The 16256-nt window shown below is 33.7% G+C and overlaps 1 long non-coding RNA gene across 1 annotated transcript; it reads right to left on the bottom strand.

Annotated features, from left to right (window-relative positions):
* Positions 1–426: 426 nt before the first annotated feature.
* LOC124365899 lies at positions 427–8767 on the bottom strand. The gene is made up of 2 exons (XR_006922753.1): positions 8707–8767; positions 427–496 (listed from the first exon to the last, which is right to left on the bottom strand). It is a non-coding gene; the product is annotated as an uncharacterized LOC124365899 (long non-coding RNA).
* Positions 8768–16256: the final 7489 nt, after the last annotated feature.

Raw genomic sequence — 16256 nt, 5'->3', positions numbered from 1 at the left:
CATACATATATGTATACATAAAATAATATGTGCATACAGTTAAAATATTTTTTCTAGACTAATTTCAACCTTGCATCATTAATAAAATAGATATATTCATAAAGAAGATATTATTACATTGTTTTAAAATACTTTATTTTAGCTTTTACTTTACCATAAACTTTTGTACGGATGGAAAAATGTTTCATACTCAATCAATAAAAATGAGCGAATTCGAAATAAATCATAGTAAAATATTTGTTTATTATTACTGACTGTCTCGTGTTTATCATGAACTACCTATTGTATTTTAATCTAAGAATTAAAACAACACATCAAATTGATATGTTTGCACAAAATTCATTACTAAAAATATTTCAACTTTCAAGTTTTTTACTGGTTGAATTCTTAATGTTTTCCTCTGCAATTAGTTTATCATTTTTTTTCTCTCTCTTCGGCTTTGGACTGACCATGAAGCCACGAAGTACACTGACTATGTTAATATTAACAGTCTTTTCTAAAACAATGAATTACTTATAATCACAATATTGTGGTTGCCGATCTTATTTGTTTATAATTATTTGATTATTGTGTTAGTGGGTTAACATTTATGTCTACAAGTGTTATGGTTAGTTTCAAAGAAGGATTTGGGAAAATTCTAAGATGGATTTTATTATAGGATAATTTTTGCATAGGTGTTTTGGGTGTCTTCTCGCCTGGGACCTGTCAGGCATTTCTAAACCGAAAGGTAGGCCACGGTTATAAGAACCCTGGGTGATGCAACAATTATGTCTGAGGTGTATATGTTTTTGTGTTGCTAACTTATATTTTTAATTTGAGTAGATTAATGAATTTAATAATTTCGCTGTAAATATCTAGATCGTTTGTACGTAGTACATCAATTAAATTATATGGGCGATTACTGAATTGTTTCTTAATATTGATGAACGTTTGATCTCTAGCATAACTGTACATTGGGCATCCTAGAATTAAGTGATCTAATGTCTCTTCTACTCCTAATGTACATTTAAGACACAAGGGAGTGAAATATAATTTCATCAAGTGTAGTCGGCTATTGTTTCTGGCATGACCAAATCTCAGTCTGCATATATTAATTATGTCGTGTCTCTTAATCCTAACATTTCTGAACCATGATTGTTTCGGAGGAATTTGTTCTATGGACTTATACCATATACCTGATGTACTTGCGTTAAAAAGTTCTTTGAATTGGTCTAATACTACATTGCAAGTTATTTTCTTATGGTCTGTTGATGGAATATTAATGTTATCTAAGTTATCTCCATCCAATATAGCCTCCTTTGCTAATTTGTCTGCGTATTCATTCTGCGAAATACCACAGTGTCCTGGAACCCAGTGGATCACAAAATGTTTGCCTTTAGCTAATATTTCATGTAAAAGGCTGAGGATTATGTTATCTGTATCCGGAAAACCTTGATTTGCTTTTTTAATTGCCCTGATCGCTGATTGAGAATCTGTATAAATATCTATACTATTATATGCAGTATTGTTTATATACTCTATTGACTTTATGATTGCGATTAGTTCAGCCGTACAATTCGATACATATTTATTTAACTTAAACTTTACACTGGTATTCAAATCGGGTATGTAGAAGGCAGCGCCTACGCCTTCTTTGGTCTTTGACCCATCAGTGAATATTTTAATACTTTCCTTGTTAGTCTCAAGATGTTGTTTACTTGCATTTGAGGTTAACTTATAATTTTTTAGAAAGTGTTGTTTTAATACTGTCATATTATTTCCCTTTTTACTTATACTATTATTATAATCTACTGAATCAATACACGTGAGGTTTATATGGGTCATAACTAAAGGTTTTTCAAAGTCATTTTGGGTTTTATATTCCAAATTGGTATCAAAATTTGGATTGTATTTGCTTATTCTATCTACCGATTTTATAATTTGTGGAAGCTTTTTATTCCTCCAGTATGTAAAGTTGGAAGTTAACAACTTCAAGTACATTATTTTATAGAAGGTAGGATGATTTTTTCCTGTACAAATCTTGTATATCAATCTATCTGTTAGCATATTTCTTCTCATTTCCAGTGGGGCTATTTTACATTCTGCTTGTAAGGCAATAATTGGCGTGCTTTTCATAGCTCCTATTGCGGTTCTTAAAGCTAGATTCTGAATTAAATCTAATTTACGAAGGTCTTTTTTGGGAGCATTACTATATACAAAACAACAATAATCTAATCTGGACCTTATAAGGCCTTTGTATATCTGTAGGGCCAAATCAGGGTGAATTCCTTTTGTACCACAGGCCATAAATTTAATTATATCAATATCTTTCAAACATAACTTACTAACATTTTCAATATGCGGTCTTAGCGTGAGTTTGTTGTCTATTGTGACTCCCAGAGTTTTTAAATTATCCACTACAGGAATAACACATCCTTCCACTAACAGATTTAGATTGCTTACATTTTTCTTTCTCGTGAAAATAATTACTTTACTTTTATTACCATTGAAATGTAGGTGCAATTGGCCAAAATATTTCTCAAGTGAATCAATTGTTCTTTGTACATTAGTTTGCGTTTGCTCGAATCCATTACCAGACGAATATATTAAAACGTCATCAGCGTATTGTAAAGATCTGGTGGGTTGTTGTATAAAATTATTAACCTCAGCAATATAGATGGAGAACAATATAGGACTCAAAACACTGCCTTGAGGGAGGCCCTTATAATTGCGTCTTGGTATTACTGAACTAGAATGACTCATGATTATTTCCCTATCAGATAGCCATTGATGACAGTATTTAACAATTTTATTAGGAATACCAAGTTCTAACATCTTACTACACAAAACTGGGATTGAGACATTATCGTACGCACTCGTAATATCCAATGATGTGGCAATAAGTGTCTCATTGAAAGACAATGCTGTGTGAATATCGGTTAATAATGTTACAATATAATCATTACAACCCCTTTTCCTTCGAAAACCATATTGAGTGTCTGGTATTATGTTTGACCTGTCGATGTACCATTCAAGCCTATTCTTAATCATAGTGTTGAAAACTTTAACCATACACGGAATAAGTGATATAGGCCTGTATGATGCTTCATCATTTTTGTCTTTTGAGGGCTTCAATATACCTATCACTCTGAATTGTTTCCATATTTGTGGTATATTCGATTTATTATTCCATATATTATTAAAAACATTTAAGAGATATTGTAGTGCATTAGATGGTAAGTATTTTATCATTTTATATGTGATGCCATCCAAACCTGGTGAGGTATCTTTCTTTTTAGACAAAATCGCTAACTCTAATTCCTTGAATGTAAAATCATCTTCTAGGAAAGGGTAAGTACTGTTATTAGAGTCACATAGGCCTATATGAAACAAATCTTCTCTATTAGGAACCTAATCTGGTGTGATTTGTTTCATAAAATTCTCACAAAGCTGTTCATTATCATTAAGTAGGCTTCCATTTTTACAGTTAGATTGATTACACTTTAATTTTTTGATCATTCTCCAAGCGAGTGGAGAAGATTTGTGTTTGCTTATCTCATTACATATTTTAACCCAGCCTAGCCGTTTTGCATTTTGTATTGTTTCTCTAGCTGCTACCTGAGCTAGTTGAAATTTGTGATAGTTGAGTGCGGACATATTATTTTTAAAATTACTGAAAGCCAGTCTTCTGCGAGCTACGGCATGGGAACATTCATCTGTCCACCATGCATTAGGCCTAAAGTTGGAGTTTATATTATTACACACTTTGTATCTAGGTATAGATTTATCTGCAGCTTCTAGAATGATATTATACAACACTTTAATATTACAATTTTGCATTAGTATGCTATTAATCTTATTTTCTATTAAATTATTGTATTTACTCCAATCCGCCTTCTTAAAATTGAATTTTTTACTTTCACCTACATTGTTGTTTAATATTCTATTAGGCCTATTACAAATACTAGTTATGTCAAATTTGATTGAAATTGGGAAATGATTGCTACCTAGTGCATCTTTATTTATTTCCCAAGATGTTAATAGTGAATATAGGTTAGGCGTCACAAAAGTCAGATCAATAGCGGTTGGTTGATGACAAAATGTTGGTATGGTTGTAGTCCTACCATCATTTATACATATGAATGATGAATTACTGTATTCTTCAAAAATAGTATTGCCTCTCGAATTAGCCTTTAATGGACCCCAAATCGGATGATGTCCATTCATGTCACCACAAATAATTGTATATCCATTATCCTTGTTAAAAAGTTTGTCATTCCAAAAGGAACGAGGTATATATTTATTAGTACAATAAATATTGTATATATTAATAGGTACTTTAACATTTCTAATTTCAATAGCTAATAATTGTACTACATTGTCATTGAATTCATATATGGTTTTATATTTAATAGATTTATGAATAATGACAGCTATACCTCCATAGCTGTCATCTCTGTTTACTTTTAATAATGTATAATTATCATCGGTTAAAGATTCATTTTCATCTAACCATGATTCCTGAATTAAACCTATATGTATTTTTTCGGTCTTAAATAATTGTATGGTCTCTGGCCATTTAGGCTTTAGAGACCTAGCATTCCATTGTATCAGATTGAGGTCATTTGACATGTCCTGATGTATTATCTCTTAAGGGGGGTAGTACACCGTTAAATGTCAAAAATTTCATTATTTATTTTTTTCATTATAATTTTTTACTAGTTTGTTCTGATCATTACAGTAAAAAAATTATGATGATATCTTGATTTTTAGCTGAATTATGACAAAAAAACGAAATCAATACATGAAGCTTTTTGTACAAAATCTAAATCTTGTACACTCCTCTTGTTTTTAGATTTCGTTTTCATACTGTTTACATTGATAGTAGGTAGTGTTTTGCTTTACAATCTGTGATTTGTTTTCTTATTTCTATTTTACAGGCCTATGGCTTTGGTTCAATGTATTGTTTGTTTACATTACTTGAGTGAAGATTAGTGTCAACATTTACGTTTTCTTTGTCAGGTAATCGAAAATAGATTGACAGACTCTGTGATTGACCAACTAGGTGTGTACTTTGGTAATGCTATTAGAGCCAATCCCAATGACTTGGTATCAATGAGAAAGGCTGCTTGGGCAGTATGGAACCACAAGGCCAGTTCGGATGAGAAACCACTTCACCATTTTTATCCGACTGGCCCAGAATCTTGGTGTAAGTACCAGCAGGCTATATCTAATGACTCAATAACAACTTTTAAACATAAATATACAATACCATACCCTGTAATGGATTTCATTAAACCAATATTCGTAGATCTGACAAAGCCTGAACTTTTAAGAAGATGTTCAAAAGGAAAGACCCAAAACGCTAACGAGTCATACAACAATGTGCTTTGGAACATCTGCCCTAAAAAAGGTTTTGCTGGAAGAATAGGTTTAAATATTGCAGCACATGAAGCATCTTTGATTTATAATGAAAGGCATTTAGGTAGGTTAAAGGTTCTTACTCAGTTATCCATGACTCCGGGGACTTTCTGTGAAGAATTGTTGAGAAATTTTGATGAGATCCATGTGCGCGCATTGCTAAAGAAAGTTGAAAATCAAAGTTTGGAAGCCAGAAGAGCCAGAAGGAGATTGTGACTAGACCAGCAAAGGAGATTTTAAGAAGTAGAAGGTGTAACATATGCAGCAGGGTCTTTTTAGTGTAATTTAAAACATAATTTTTAATAGTTTAACTTTAACGGTGGTTTTCCGAAAGTTACTTTTTTGCCTACTATTTACATGATTTCTCAAAAAGTATTCAAGATATCCTTACCAAATTTTCAGGGGATGTTTATAAAATCATTAGCTATAGCATGAACTAGGATTACCAGAAATGTATCAATATAACTCAATGTATTAAGGTAAATAAATGTTTTTTTTTTTTAATAAATTATGGGTACTTTGGGATTATACCGACCACACTAGTATGAAGAACACAAAAATAGAAATTTATAGAAACAAACATGATAGAACGAAAAAACAACTCTTCAATTACAAAATTACAAACTTACAAGCATTTCCAGGTATTGTGATCGTTATTGTTGTCGCTGTTATCTTATCTTTCTCGAGAATCCTGATTACGGCAGACCGCGCGGCATCACGTGATTTGCACGGTACATAATTGCCTTTCCATTACAATTCAATTTATATTTCTGATTAGCCCCTCTAGAATTTGATATTTTACTGATAGGTACTATCTCGAGGGATGTTTTTCTTTCGTCGACATCAGCGCGGGGCAGCACCTTCGGTGCTGCCCCGCGCTGATGGCCGGAGGCACTCGCATTTTGGGTGGCGGAATGTGATCAAGAATAAAAACAAGTTTTTAGTGTTTTTTTAATAAAGAGTTTAGTTTGGTAAATGTTTGTTTTTGTTGAATTTTTGTGTTTGGAGAAATGTAGAGGTAAAACACGGAAGTACAACAAAGCGATGCACCAGCTGAACGGGCGGCGAGACTCTGCAATCACGTTATCTACTAGACGCTCGACTTTGACCTCTGTCTGAGGATGGGGAGGGGTTTGCGATAAGACAATTCCTGTTTTATATTGACGAAATATTGTTCTACGCTAATCTAGTAATCAGTAGAAACGAAATGTGAAATAAAGATTCATGTCTGGGTGTGGTCGGTATAATCCCAAAGTACCAAATTATGTTTTATTTTGTAACTTATATTTTTTTATTATTTATTTTAACATTAGACCAATATCCTTAGTTCATGCCATAGCCCTAGGTCTAACAAACAAAATGATACCAAATTTATGTGTGAAACTTTAATTTGAGCGTTACAATTATGTTAATAAGTAAGCTATGTAAAAAAAAAACAAAGAAAATTATAACTCAGTAATAGAATAAAATATTTTATTAAAAATAATTTTAAAATAAACTCAAGTATATATCTAACTTACCCACAAAATTTCATATGTGTAAGTATATCAGTAGTTGCACAATAAATAAATTTGTAAATGCAAGCGGAAAGGTGTACTACCCCCCTTAATGTTTGTGTTACTACCTCTAACAGTAACTACTTTATTCAGTTTATCTGGGGGCTTAGCAGTTTTTCCCTTGGGTGGACTCTCATTGGAGAGGAAGGAAGAAAAAATCTCTTCCATTTGTTTTTTTGCACTATTTACATTTGACAAATTGACTTTAAGACATTTGCTTCTTATTTCACTAATTTTACTGTGCAGGAGATCTTTCAATATTGGTCCCTACTTACACTACTAGGGTTATGTCCAGGTACTGATTTACCTAGGCTAAGTATATCTGATGACTCTGTGGTTCTTTTAGTGGAATTGTCATATCTGGTTGGATGCTTTTGATTGTATTGCTTATTACTATTGTAGCTTATTGTACTTTCCCTAGATATAGGTTTTTTATACTTGAACATATTTGAACTAGCTCTGTCATCCTGCTCCATTACATTGCTCAAAGGTGAGAACCTGTTATATGTATTGATATTTGTTGATATATTATGTGTTAATTCAGGTAACTCTGGATATTCAGAGTCAAAATTTGTTTTGATTTTGTCAGCGTATGATTGTCTTTTAAATTGTGTGCTTTTTGTTGCTTTGTATGATATTGGGTAATGTAGGCTAGCCTTAAAATAATCCTCTTTATGGTAACTCATTCTATTTTTAATCAATTTTTGTCTCTTAAATTCTGGACATAATTTTGAAGAACTACTGTGTGGGCCATAACAGTGTATGCACCTTCGAGGTTGTGTGCACTCATCAGAGTGATATTTATCCCCACAGTCCTTACAGAGTCTGTCATTTTTGCAAGGAGAATTGGCTACATGTCCGTATGAAAAACATCTAAAACATTGTTTAACCTGGATGACAAATGTTTCTACCTTCATTCGAACATAGTTAAGTTTAATGTATTCAGGTAAACAATCTGAATCAAAGGTAATTTTAACAAAGTGAGTATCTATAAGAGAGTTGTTAACTCTCCTTTTAATCCTTTGTACCAATGTATATTCGCTAACAGTTTCATTGAGTATTTCATTTTCGCTTATGTCTGGTTCAATGAAAACGACTCCAACAGAATAAATTTTTATGGTTGGTACAAATACATTATAATTTGTTAAGAATTGTGAATCGATTAGATTATTTGCCGCAGTGTAATTTTTACATGTGACAGACAGGTTGTTGCCTGCACGTACTATGAAATCTATGTCATTGTGGTGTTGTTTTATTATTTTACCAATCTGAAATGGATTTAATTTTTGTTTACTTTTATGTTGAACTATGATTTCGTATGGCCCTTTGTTACTTTCTTTGTAATATCTTTTAATAAAACTTTTTTTAATCTCAGTTGTCTGTTCATTTTTTGAGTTAGTGTTCTCTACATTTTCCCATTTTCGTTTTAACTCATTTGTATTTGTGTCATTATCAGTGTTAATAGTACTATAAGTATGATCTGACGTATCCATGTTAGATTTTAATAACGAATCTACCGCTATTTCTAGTTCAGAGGGGTTCATGTCCTTCTGAATCGGGGTGGCTAGACCTGCATCCATCGTGTCAGGTCCAGCCAAGTCTTGAAATTATTACACTACTCTGTGTGTGTGTGATGTAATTTATAGAAAAATGACAAATAAAACTATTTAATGTTATGATAAAATAATATTATTAAAACAAAAGAAAACTCCAATTAAGGTTAAGGTTACATTTTATTAAACTAAAATACCAGTTAAAAAAGCTCGAGAAGAAGAACCAGTAAGAATAGAACACAGGAAATCGGCAACCACACGTCCTAATCACTCGAAGTTCCGGGTGCGTGAAGTAGTTTATCATTTATGGCGCGAGTTGACGTTTTCAAGTTTAGCAGAGGGTATAGTAGAACCGCACTGGCCAAATAGGTTCACCCCCACATACGATCCAACGTGCCATATGAACCTACCCCCGCAGACATACCACTGAATTTGTGCCATCTTATTTCTCCTGGCGGTTGGACTGTCAGTGTTAATTTATAAAACATTACAATTTAGTCGGTCCAAAATATTTGGTATCTGTTTGATTATTAAAAACTTAGGTTTTTGATAGTACCAGTATCATACAGTTGTTATTGTAATTAATGAGTTGTGTGCAGTTAATAATGATGTAGCATATTCGCTACACTGGATTCTAAAGCTTCGACAATAGACAATAGACAATAGACAATAGACAATAGACAATAGACAATAGACAAATTCTTTATTTACAAATTCTTTGAGAATTGTAACTCGTCAAAATTTGTTACAGATCATATAAATACAATTGCGTAGTTTACAAACAATGAATTTACAGGTAAATGTCCAGTTTGGTTGTTAGTTTTGCTCTCTGTTCAGGTATTCTTCTAACGAGTAGAATGGATTTTGCAGCAGCCACAGCTTCACCTCCTTCTTGAATTTTGCCGCACCATGTCCCTTCAGGTCTTCTGGCAGGTGGTTCCACAGTTTTAAACCCATGTAAGAGGGCTTCTCCTCAAATAGAGAAAGTCGATGCCCAGGAAGATGAAAATCTGTCGCTCGTCTTGTGTTGTAATGATGTGTGTTACATCCTCTGGGAAAACCTCTCTCGTGCACACAGGTTACTGCCTCCAGCACGTACAAGGATACAACCGTCAGAATTGAGAGGTTGATAAAAGCTGGTCGACAACTCTCTCTTGGCTGTAAGTCAGCAAGTGTTCTCACTGCTTTTTTCTGTGTTACCAGCACACGTTGGAGATTTCCTGCAGATGAATTACCCCAGACCAGGAGACAACGACATGATTTTACTCTTGGATGTAGTGTATTTGTTACATTGGGATTTTGATCTTTAATGGTTAGAGTTATAAAAGGCTATGCTTTGTGCTGTTTTTGCTTGAAATCAAACTTTGGGCTTCATATTTTACATTTAGTTTACGCATGATTTTATGTACTCTACGTGTCTTTAGGACTATGTGGCGAAGTTTTCCAAGACCTGATTGATGTACTTCGTGACGATGTCTCCAACCTCGAGGATTACAACTCTGATGACACGTCTGCTGATCTTACATTTGTACCTCCACACTTGCAAGAACTAAAGTATGAAGATGATGAATCTATGGAGGAAGAATACGTAAAGTCACCTGCATCCCCAGGATCCAATAGAAGAGACCCTCAGGGACCTAGGAGAAACATTCGAAAGTACAAGGAATCCTTTAAACCTAATTGCCACCAGCGCCTGAGCATGTTTCGGACAACAATACACATACAGGTAATACTTTTAACTCTATAAAAGTTACATTCCTGAGTTCGTCTATGAAGTAATAAGTACAATGGGCAACCAGAACTATGACAGAGAATGGAAAAGTACTAAGACCTGAATAAATAAGAAAGTCTTTTTGACATGACCATAGACATATACATTCTTTATTGCCATTAAACATGATATGCAATAGGCAGAGTCAAATTACAACATGATTTATAACCAAATTACAATAGAATCTTCAATTGCAGGTTACAAGTTAGAAAATTAATTAAGAGTAAGTTTTACATTGCAAAAAAATAAAAATATGAGTTTTAGGCACATACGAGCAAAGCGTCAACAGTTAAAAAGATCCTTAAAACTAAATTAAAATGGTAACTTAGCTTAAAATTTAAAAGTTGTTTCGTTAAAAGTGAAATTTAAAAACTTTTTTACATAATAAAATGTGTTATCTATTAACCAATTATACATAACATTCTAAAATCTAGCACTGCTGATGTGATGAACAATTGGTGGGAGCCTGTTAAAAAGCTTTATGCTCATAACATTGTAGGAAGACATAGTTTTGCTTAGCCTATAGTGAGGAAAACGAATAGTGTGACTAGACCTGGTAAAATGGTTATGTACATCAGTAGCAAGGGAGTGTTGAAATAAATTATTTTTCACATGACATAAACATACAAAGATATACAAGTTGATCACAGTCAAAATTCTCTCTCTAACAAAAAGTGGTCTACAATGGTCAGTTGAACCTCAGAAAGTTAATATCCTTAATATCTTCTTTTGTAACAATAAAAAATTTAATACACCTATACCATTACCCCAGTACAAAATACCGTACAAAACATAGAGTGAAAAAAAGCATAATAACATTGTTTTAAAAAGTTGGTGGGTACAATTTCTCTTAATCTTCTAATCAGGTACACTACTTTACAAAGTTTACTACAAACATGTTCAATATGTGAATGCCAAGATAATTTTGGATCAATATAAAAACCTAACAATTTAACAGGTTGTACAAAGTCTACATTATTACTATTGAGAAAACTATTGTTTACAGAAAAGTTTATTATTTGAGTTTTTTCCACATTTAGTAAAAATTTATTTGCTGCATACCACTCAACTGCTTCACTTAGAACTGTATTTGTCATGTAATCACATAAATTGAGATAACAGCTATTGGACTTAAAAAAGTAACATCAATAGCATAAGTGTACTAGCCGATACATTATCAGGAAGGTCATTCCTCCCTGGAAACTAGCTGTATCCTCCCTGTTTCCTTTCTTAAAAATAGGTATAACTTTATAAATTTTCAGCTGTTCAGGAAAAGTGCCTTCAAGCAAACACCTATTTATACACTCGGTTAAGGGAAAGACAATTACATCAGCAACGGATTTTATGAAGTCATTGGACATGAAATAGATATTTTTACTTTTAGATGGTTTAAGACTAATCAAAATTCTAAGACCCTCATCGGTAGTAACACTCTTCCACCCGAAACAAACATTAGGTCTGGGTATTTTCTTCAAGAGCACATCCGCTGATGTTGCTGCAGAGGGAATCTTCTGTCGCAGCTCCTCCACCATGCCCCCGTAGAAAGTGGTGAACTCCTCGAGAGAAGGTGAGATGACAGATTGAGGAGAAAAAGATCCAGTCAAAGATTTCACCACCTGCCATGCAGCTTTAGTTTTGTTGCCCGAAGTATCAATAACATGTTCATTGGTGGATTTCTTGGCATCACGAATAGCAGATTTATATGGATTTCTTGCAGTGATGTAAGCCTGCTTGTCCTCGGGTGATTTAGTGCAGTTAGCTATAGTGTGCAATTCTTGAGTTCATGAAGTTCTGGCGAGTACCAACTACCAGTATTACATTTTTAGGCCACTTCTTCCCGCACCTCTGTAGTTTGCATGGAAAATAGATCTCCATTAAGTTTAAGATTGCTCTAAAGAACAAGTTCCACGAGGATGTTGCGTCCTGACCGCTCAGAAGGAGCAACCAGTCAATAGTACTCATATGATCTTTAAGTAGGCTGATTCTATTGGGTGAAAAAACTCTAAATGTCACCAAAGCAGGTACAACACCATCAGACTGTTCGCAGGAAACTAACTCAACTAAAATCACATGGTGATCGGATAGGGGGAGGTCTATAACACTTAATTTGTATTTTTCATGAGGGATGTTAGTCACCATAGTGTCTAGACATGCTTCACCCCGAGTTGCCTTAAAGTTAGCACAGTGGCAACCAAATGACGTCACTAAAAAGCTGAATTGTTGAGCAACATTGTTATTGACCCTCAGATTAATATTCAGGTCACCAAAGAGAACAATCTTTGAGTTAAAATTTAATAAAAGGTTCTTAACACTTTCAAGTCCATTGAAAAATATTTTAACATCTCCAGATGGAGGCCTATAGCAGCACAATAAAATTGTTTTTAAGCTTAAAATCTTTATAGCACAGACTTCAAATTGCAGTTCAACACAATAATTTGAAACATTTATTAGTTCAAAATCAAGGTTCTTATTTAAGTAGATTGCAGCACCACCATGCTTATGGAAACTACGACAGTAAATACTGCCTATAATGTAACCCTCAGGTGTATATAATGAACAATTAATTACCTTCATTCAGCCAATTTTCTGTGATACACACTATTGAAGGTCGTGTAGGACCACGAATATATGTGTCAAGTTCATCAACTTTATTAGTCAAGCATTGTATATTACTATACAAAAAGTCATATTTTTATTATTCGTGTTAAGGCAATTATCCGTTGCTACATCACATACACCAACTAGTCCATTAGGCCTACGTACGGTTATTGAGGCAGACTCATCTCTAGGACTAGACAAAGACGTGGGAAAGCCTACGTCCCACATTCATCCTTTGATTGGACTCCAAAAAAGAAGCTGCAGTGGGGCTCTTACGAGAATACCTAAATCGACTTACAAAAGTCCCTGCTGGCCAAAAGTCGGGATGGAAAACTTTCTTCCAGAGAGACAGGGTAACTCCAATTTTGAATGAACTGTAATCTGGATATTTATTTTTTAATTTCGTAACCTCATAATTTCCGGATTCATTGTCCGATAAATATTGCTTCAAGACTTCACATTCAACATCTTCTGCAAATCTAGAAACAAAGACGTACCTATGTTTCTCAACAACTCTAAGTTTATTAGTATCCACAGACGCACGGCCAGTTAGAGAAATAGGCCTTCGACCAGTAGCACTATTTTGCTTTTGGACGGATTTACGTTTCTTGTAGGTTACCTCAGTGAAACGATCATTATTTACATTTTCCTGTTCCACTTGCAAGTCACCTGGTTCGCATGTCGGGGTTCCACACACTTCGTCATAGTCAGCGGAGCTTCCATGTGTAGCTTGCAAAGATGTAGGGGCAATGGTATTAACATGCAGCCCCACGTTCCTCTTCTTATTTCCATGGTTGATTACAGCTAACGATCCCTTATTTGACGCGGATTTTTTGTTTGTAGAGAAGATGGATGGTAGTGCTGCCGAGCGTCTGCTATGACTGTCAGACGGAATGTCAGAATTAAGAACTACGGCCGAAGACAAAACATGCCTGTTATTCCTAACCTCAAAAATTTTACTATTGTCATTCATATCAGCACTATTTTCTAAGGAAAAACTGTCAATGTTTTTCTATTTGGATTATTGTTACTAGCATAAGAACTTTTATTGAAATTATTAGTAAGAATATCACCAATAGCCTATGTAAGGTTATTGAGGGTTGCGACAAGTTTTTTTTAATCTTTTTTGCCTGAAGGCTGGCTTTGGGTAATTCCCACGAAGCCTCAATGTACACTGCTATTTTGTTAATTAAAATTACCATATTTTTATTTAATAAAAAAAAACATAATGAACACAATCACTTGGTCATTGTGGTTGCCTGTAAACGGTGATTACATTAGTAGAATTAGATACACGTATACATAGAGTGAATAATTTGTCACATCACCATTACATTATCCCCAACACAAAGTTATTACATTTTCCTCTTTGGTAGAACGTTCCTCTGTAGAAGGTTCCTCTATGGTAGAAACGCATGCTATCTTTTCAATCTCTATTTTGTATTTGTTGGTTTCTCGAACATAACCTGCGTTAACCTAAGTGTGTTATTACCCTATTATGTCCGTTAGTAAATAGAATAGGATTTGCTAGGGATCCCTAATATATATGGATGTTAAGGAGCGGATAATGTAATACGATCTTCTCTGCCTGGTGTCCTTCAGGCATAGCCTATCCCGGAAAGGTGGACAACGGGTGGAAGAACCTAGACCAGGATAACAATTATGTGTACTAAGTGATTTGTTGTTCTGTGTGGTTAGATTTACATTGTTATTTGTATCATGGATAGGAATTTATTAATTTCCCTAAAGATTTCAACGTCTGTTTGTTTCAACAAGTCGATTAATATATTTCTTGAGGGTTGCATATTTATTGAACTTGGTGGTTTTATTATCTTGAAACAGTGTTGTCTTGCATAATTGTACTAGGGACATTCCAATAAAAAAATGTTCTGTTGTTTCAACTTTTGCCATTGTGCAGTTCAAACAGAGTGGAGTAAAGTATCCTTTTATTTTGTACAAACAAGAATTTACATTTGCATGTCCTAGCCTGAGTCTGCATATATTAATAATTTCCCTTCTGCTGCGATTGCATGTTTTAAACCATGGGTATCTAGTAAAGTAGTTTTGTATTTGTTTAAACCATCTAGCCTTAGGTGATTGCTGAATAAAGTTTGTAAATTGTTTCCATATATCTTTTGCTGGTAAGCTTTTTAGTCTTCAATTGGGGCTGGTAAATGTGTAAGATTTCCATTACATGAGGCTTCTTTGGCTAGCTTGTCTACAGTCTCATTATGTTTTATTCCCACATGTCACGGAATCCATTGGAAAACTATGTTTTTATCTGTTTTTACCAAAAGTTGATAAATTATAAGGACAATACCATCTTTTTTAAACCCCTTACTGCAGTTTTCTAAAGCTTTAATGGATGCCTGAGAATTAGAGCATATCAGTACATTGATGATGTTTAATGTAAGTATATACTCAATCGCAAAGTAAATTGCATACACTTCGGCCGAGTAATTTGACATATTTTTGTTTAGCATAAATTTATTTTGTTTATTTAGTGATGGAATGTAGAAGGCTGCTCCAGTACTTCCTTCATATTTTGAACCATCAGTGTATACCATCAGATAGTCTTTGTAGTTTGTTTCCAAACACCTATTTGTGATTTGCTGAATTATAATATCACTACAATAATTTTTACTTATCTTCTCTTCATTGAGTGTACTGTTAAAAGCTATATTAGGACTGTTCATTAAAATTGGTAGATTAAAATCCCAATGATTTAGGATATTTTGTGTTCGGGTCATGTAATGATGGTTGAAATCAGCAATTTCGCTTAAAGCTTGTATGTACAGTGGGATTTTCTTTTTCTACCAATAGTCTGATATATTAGTTTGTAGGTTAAGATATGATATTTTATGGAATGCTGGGCGTTCTTGATCATAGATAAATAGATCCTAATGTTAACTTATACATTACTCTTTCTGTAATAATTTTTCTTCTTATATTTGATGGGAAAATGGAGGTTTCTGTAAGTAAAAATATAATAGGAGTTGATTTAAATGCATTCAGAGCCAATCTCATAGCTTGGTTTTATATATCATCTAATTTATTTAGCATAGTCTGAGAGATATGACCAAACAAAAAACTACAGTAATCTAGCTTTGCGAGTATCAAGCCTTTGTATATTTTAATTATCAAGTCAGGATGAGCTCCTTGACTGCCACAGGATAACATTTTAATTAAGTTAGATCCTTTCGACACTGATTGCACAAGTTTAAAATATGTTCTGTAAAGTTTAGTTTACTATAAAATGTTACCCCTAAAAGTTTAATACTGTTTGACACTTTTATTTCTTGTCCAGATATAAAGAAACGCAAATTATTTGAGTTACATGTCATTTTTCTTGAGAAAATAGTAATATGACTTTAGTTG

Source organism: Homalodisca vitripennis, chromosome 7 (assembly GCF_021130785.1).
Source record: "Homalodisca vitripennis isolate AUS2020 chromosome 7, UT_GWSS_2.1, whole genome shotgun sequence".
Classification (NCBI taxonomy): domain Eukaryota; kingdom Metazoa; phylum Arthropoda; class Insecta; order Hemiptera; family Cicadellidae; genus Homalodisca; species Homalodisca vitripennis.
The sequence above is the reverse complement of the archived record's forward strand: the minus strand, read 5'-3'. Positions and strand labels throughout refer to the sequence as shown.